Consider the following 7019-nt stretch of genomic DNA (forward strand, 5'->3'; position numbering starts at 1 on the left):
TTTATTTATTTGTTGGTCCCCAGATGTCTGCCATGATGTGCCTGGCACATAGCAAACAATGAATTGAGTGAGCTTGTTGGTATGAACATTTTTATGAATAATTTGTTTCCTTTAAAAAATTATATTAATTATTTTCTGCAATATTAAGAATTGGTATTTGTAATGTTAAAAATGGCTTCTTGAAATTGTTTTTCCAGCTTTTAATCTTTGGACAAAATAGGTATTATCTATGTTTCATATATTGGGCAAATCAAGGCACTTGACAGAGGACACAATGAGGAATGATAAGATCATTTGTTGTCAGTCAGTGCTTCATTGTGTTGAATGCTAACATGGTATTCTCTAAGTAGCCTTTTAAACTTCCTCCAATAACATTATAATCTTTGAAAACAAGCCTTTGAAAAGTGTTCCTGGAAAAGATGAGCAGAAAGTATCAGACATTGTTATCTGTGTGCTTTTGAGAGTATTATTTTATATACCTAATAAGGTAATGTTAGAACAAGCTTAAATAGTTTTCTCTAGTCTACCTAAAGTTGGCATTACAGTTCAATGTCAGTATTCTTCACCAAACATATTTTTTGTTAAATTATGTATTTGAATAAGGGTGCAGTCAAAATACTTGCACATATGCTTCAGATTACTTAATGTCACCAGTTAATTTAAGATGATTTATCAGGGTGATTTGTACTAGTAAGATAATTCCAGATAAGAAAAATGCAGCTTCCCAAACTAATTTTTTATTCATATTTGGACTCCTCATTCTTAAATCGATATGGTAGGTTAAAAATAAGTAATCAAGGACTTCCCTGGTGGCACAGTGGTTAAGAATCCGCCTGCCAATGCAGGGGACATGGGTTCGATCCCTGGTCCAGGAAGATTCCACATGCCCCGGAGCAACTAAGCCCATGTGCCACAACTACTGAGCCTGTGCTCTAGAGCCCGTGAACCACAACTACTGCGCCCACATGCTACAACTACTGCAGCCCGCGCGCCTAGACCTGATGCTCCACAACAAGAGAAGCCACGCAATGAGAAGCACAGGTACCACAACAAAAAGTAGCCCCCAATCGCCACAACTAGAAAAAGCCCGTGCACAGCAACGAAGACCCAATGCAGCCAAAAATACATAAATAAATAAATAAATATAAAAAATATAAGTAATCAATACAGTGACTTCACAGAAGACGGCTCATATATTTCATGAGAACTTTGGAAATCAGACTTTCTCTTCCAAGTCATGATTTTTCGTTAAAAATTCATATCCAGTATGGAGGAAAAATATGGGGCAGTTATAAATTTGTCTGAAAATATATTATATTCCTAGTATTCAAGAACATCTTAGTAGTAATAGTAGTAGTAGTCATATTATTCTGCATTCATTCCCATGGTCAGTTTAAAACCAACATCGCCTATCTTCTTGGATTATGCTCTCCCATCTTTGTAATAAAAGTTGGCTAAAATGGAAGGTTAAAAAATAAAACAAAACAAAGAAAATTCATCAAAACTGGAGACAGAATTTCCCAAAGAAATCTAAGGGTATTCAATGAGAGTTGATTTTTTTAAATACTGCCCCAAGTCATCAGCAATTCTTAGACCATGACCTGCTTCTTTTTTTACTCTCCTTTTATTTTTTGAGACAATAACCATAAAACCCAATATGGAAAGTGACCCTATGGGTGCAACCACAAAGGTTCAGTGAGAAAATCCTTGTTAAATTACTTTCAAGAATCTCCGAATTCCTGGTACCAACAGTAGACATCAGTGTCCTCCACAACTCCAGTTACATCCAGGTCAAGCCAAAGTAAGATTTTAAAGACTCTAAGCACTGAAAAGATTATGGTGCCTTCCCAGATAACACTTAGAGCACCAGGAAGGCAAAATAAAAAATTTAAACTAATAAGGCAACATAATTTAAGCATATTTTTAATGATTGATTAAGTATTGCATAAACTCAGTGCAGGGACAAAATATTCCTTTACCTGAGACCTTATGGCTGCTGGGAGGGTTTCTTTTAATTATCCCTAGCACACTAAAACAAGGAATACTTATTCTAGCTAGAACTATCTATTAATTTGATTTTTCTCAAATATATTCTGTAATATCTGTTATGTTTATGCTTTCTAGGACTGCTAGGATTATACTGTGTTCAAAGAAATGTTTTTGTTCTCCTTTGCTTTATAGACTCTCTTTCAAACCTCACTAGTAGCACAACGTCCTCTGTATTTCTAACCAATAATTTAGAAATTACTGCTGGATCCTGGGAATGAGGGGTTGCAGAGGGATAGAAAAGCTTGAAGTATTTTAAAATTTTCAGTTAATTTCACAGCTTCCCACTAAAGCTTTAAAGTTTAAAGGCAAGGATTATTGATACCTTGCCTCTCTTTAGGCTTGTTATCTAGAAGATTGTATCTTTTGGCCTTTTAAAAATAAGAGTTTCCTGTCTGCAGTATCATCCCCTAAGGGAAGTTTGTCATACAAAGCAATTATTTGATTTATTAATGCCCTTAGAAATTTCATATGCTTTTAACAATGAAAACGATTATTTGATGGGGAAATTTTAAATAGAAACTATCTTTTAGTTGCATTAGAAACTCCTAAAGTGAACCACAAAAAAGAAAATATGCCAATAATTGTATGATGGGAACATAGGCCTAGTTCTGGGTTTTGTTTTGTTTTTGATACTATAGACTCAGATTCCTTAGGTAAGATTTAAAATATGTTTGTTTGTGCGTGAATGGGGACAAGAGACAACAGAGAAAGAAAGCTCTTTAACTTTCCTAATGCTGAATATCTATGTTTCCTAAATAATCAGCTCACTGTCCTACTGCTCTATCTCAAAATCAATTATCTTCAACCTCATCATGTTTCTCTCCCTTTACCTCCACAAGTTCATTGTAATAAACACAAGGAAGTCATTTTAAAATATTGTATTATATAATTCCTAGCACCATGATCTTTATTCACTGAAAAATTTTGAAGAGCTATGAATTTTTAATAGCAGAATTACAAAAATTAAGTTTTGTCCCAGTCAATAGTAAACACTAGTTGGGAACCAGCAGTGCTATAGTGAACAAATAATTCCTCCGAGGTTTTGTAAACTTTTCAACTTGGTTAATTGAACAATAGAGTTATGTGTTCACCCTGACTCCCCAAACTCAATAGGAGAGTTAATATGAGTGCATTTGTTTTGCACATTGCAAATAAGAAATGCCAGATAAATGCACCATGATAATAATAATGATGAGCTGCAGTGAAGCTTAGTGTCATTTAATTATATCTTAAGAGTTGATTTAGCAAAACTTTCCTCTTTTCATTAACATCAGAAATCATATATTCACACTAGGAAACAAACGAATGTCACTAACGAAACAATTTTGTTCAAGTAGCATGCTTTCAAGTCAATTCTTCAAAGGCATATAATGGAGCATACTTCACACAGTGTTGAACAAGATTATATAAGCATTAGTCCTTCTCCCTGAATTCAAGTAAGACCACACCCTAAGCTCACTAGAAAAAACTGAAATACGTCCGTTTTCTAAAAGCTGAGATAAAATATGATTCACTGGTACCTCTTGTTAACTACAACAGTCAGGTCACCCATCATCACTTGCAGTATAGTGACTTCTAGGGTATACCTGCATCTGCTTTACCCTTCTTCTTTTCACCCGTACTTGGAAATAAAATCTGTATCTAATCAATAGCACCTACTAAGATGATGTTTCTAATTTACTGAGAAACCAGTAAGTATTTGCAGAAGAAAAAAGAAGTCTTACATATGCTACTGAAAATCATGAAATTAAGTGTAGCATTTACCTATACCATTTGGGGGTGGAAAATAAGTTTAGAAACACTGATACAATGCCAAGAATCCATAAAGATGGACTGTAATAGCAGTTACAGGTGCAAAACTGAATGAAAGTACATTCGTAACAGGTTTTTTTTCATTTATCTTAAGTTCAAGTTGAGAGTGGTTTTATTTTCATTGTTTTGGACTCTTAAAGATTTGTGACACAAGGGGAAAAGGATTTGATGATTACTGATAAAACTATACAGTGTTGATCATTCTTCTTGTTCATCGTTCTTCTGTTTCCTTAGAGCATGAATCCTCTGTGGGCTTAGCATTTGCCCTCTTATTATATAAACCCTAAGGAGAAGAAAATAATGTCTTGTTCATAGTAGTTGCTTATTAATGGCTTTCTATGAGGTTTCACTGTGGGGAAAGGAATTAAAAACTTAATAATCCTGCTAGTTCTCTGAGCAGTTTAGAGCACAGGAGATATTTAAAGTTTTATGGCATTCTCCTGGGAAGCCATCATCTCTTTGCCTTTCCTCACATTTAAGATTTTAATTGCCTCAGTGTTTCAATAACAATTACAGCCTATTCGGAATTTTTCTTTTCATGATCTGACAGCTCTGAGTTTTAAATTCTGGGAATCTTTCCTGAAGTAGGTTATATTTGTTATCCAAAGTCTCAGAGGAATATCACTCTGTGCAATATGTGATCAATTTCCCATTTACTTGCTTTGGAGCCATCAGTCTTTTACCTGATTCTGTATATTAAGCAAGCAAAGCTTTTCAATGTTTCCATTTCCTTTTATGCCACTAATCTAACAATGTACTGACTTGATCACTTGATTTCTTAGTCCACATCAATCCAAATAAAGTGCCTTCTGCTTTTTTTGGCATAAATTTAATTCAATTCTTATTCATGCTTGTTCAAATCCAATAAAGCTTCTCTATTAAGATGGATTGTGACAATGTACAACTTCTAATTTTTTCCCATTTTGAGCCTGATTTTCCCATTTCTATCAAGGAGAATGCCAGAAAAAATGAGTTAAATAAATTAAAATGTAAAGGTTTTAAACCCATTTACCTAACAAGGAGAACAAGACTTCGCCTGCTACATCTTGTGATTCTTCTGTTCCTTGCCTCTATTCTCTTCTAGTCAGTTTTCTGAGACTCTACTTTTTGCCCATGCCATCGACCTCACTCTTCTACCTTTCCTGATATATCACAATCATTCCTACTCCTCACACTTTGATTCTATTTGCTCATGTCTCTGCCCCTATAATAACTGAACATTTTCCCCATGCCTCTTATATTAACTGTATTGATTAATTGTATGTTTTCCATTGCTGTGTAACAAATTACCAAAAACCTAGTGGTTTAAAACCATACCCATTTATTAGTTCACAGCTTTGTAGGGCAGAAGTCCAGGGACCTCCCCTGTATTCTCTGCTTAAGTTCTCAAAAGGCTGAAGTCCATGTGTCTGCTGGGTTGAGCTCTTATCTGGAAGCTCTGGAGAAGAATCTGCTTCCAGGCTCATTCAAGTTGTTGGCAGAATCCAGTTCCTTAGGGCTGTACGACTGTAATCCCTATTTTCTTGCTGGCTGCCAACTGTAAGCCACTCTCTGTTCCTCGAGGAAACCCACATTCATTTTCACATGGCCCTCTCTATCTTCAAAGCCAGCAACTGCATATAGAATCCTTTTCATGCTTCAATTCTCTTCACTTACAAACTAGAGAAAATAATCAACTTATAAAGCACTAATAGGATGAGATTAGGTCCACCTAGATAATATCTCTTGCCGTATAAAGCAACAAACTCATGGAAGTGATATCTCATATTTACATGTTCCAGTCACACTTAAAAGGAGGGGATTATGCAAGGGTGAGTGTCACTGAGGTCATTCTAAAAGATTTGCCTACCATGCTAACCCATTATCATGGAAAGCCTTCTAGTGCCTTTCAAACATTTTTGATTGATATCCATAGTATTGAAATACATTGTAGTGTGAAACTAGGAACACACACATACACAGTTTCACAAAAGAGAATTCTTACTGTGTGCAATAAATGATGTTATTTTCTATTTCATAAAAAGAAAAGATTGCTTTAACCTACTAAATTTAGGGCAAAACTTTTTTTAGCCAAAATGGGAAAAACAGTCACTTCTGTTTCCATTTTTGGAAACCCATTTGTAATTTTGGTGATCTGCAAAATTGATCTATGAAAATTGGGATGAGATAAAATTTGAAATGAGCTCTTTTATTTTTAATAGTAACTTATCCTATTCTCCTTTTATATTAGTATCTTTGCCATGTGCACATGGAATTACTTTTCATGTAAAGAAAGAGGATTAGGAATTAAATACATAGATTGTTGTATTTAGGTGGGAGCATTTTATTCTGTGTAAAAACCACCATACGGCCTACCAATATAAATGACATTTTTAGTAGTTATTGTGGTAGTCACTAGATGGCAGATGTGTATTGCCCAAAATAAAAGGTGCCCACAACCCAACAAGGATCTCATTCAAATTTGATGGAGAAATTAAAACCTTAACAGACAAGCAAAAGCTGAGAGAGTTCAGCACCACCAAACCAGCTTTACAACAACTGCTAAAGGAACTTCTCTAGGCAAGAAACACAAGAGAAGGAAAAGGCCTACAATAACAAACCCAAAACAATTAAGAAAATAGGAATAGGAATATACATATCGATAATTACCTTAAATGTAAATGGACTAAATGCTCCCACCAAAAGACACAGATTAGCTGAATGGATACAAAAAAAGGACCCATATATTTGCTGTCTACAAGAGACCCACTTCAGATCTAGAGACACATACAGACTGAAAGTAAGGGGATGGAAAAAGATATTTCATGCAAATGGAAACCGAAAGAAAGCTGGAGTAGCAATTCTCATATCAGACAAAATAGACTTTAAAACAAAGACTACTATAAGAGACAAAGAAAGACACTGCATAATGATCAAGGGATCGATCCAAGAAGAAGATATAACAATTGTAAATGTTTATGCACCCAACATAGAAGCACCACGATACATAAGGCAAATACTAACAGCCATAAAAGGAGAAATCGACAGTAACACATTCATAGTAGGGGAATTTAACACCCTACTTTCACCAATGGACAGATCACCGAAAATGAAACTAAATAAGGAAACACAAGCTTTAAATGATACATTAAACAAGATGGACTTAATTGATATTTATA

Source organism: Neophocaena asiaeorientalis, unplaced genomic scaffold (assembly GCF_003031525.2).
Source record: "Neophocaena asiaeorientalis asiaeorientalis breed wild unplaced genomic scaffold, Neophocaena_asiaeorientalis_V1.1 scaffold178, whole genome shotgun sequence".
Classification (NCBI taxonomy): Eukaryota; Metazoa; Chordata; class Mammalia; order Artiodactyla; family Phocoenidae; genus Neophocaena; species Neophocaena asiaeorientalis.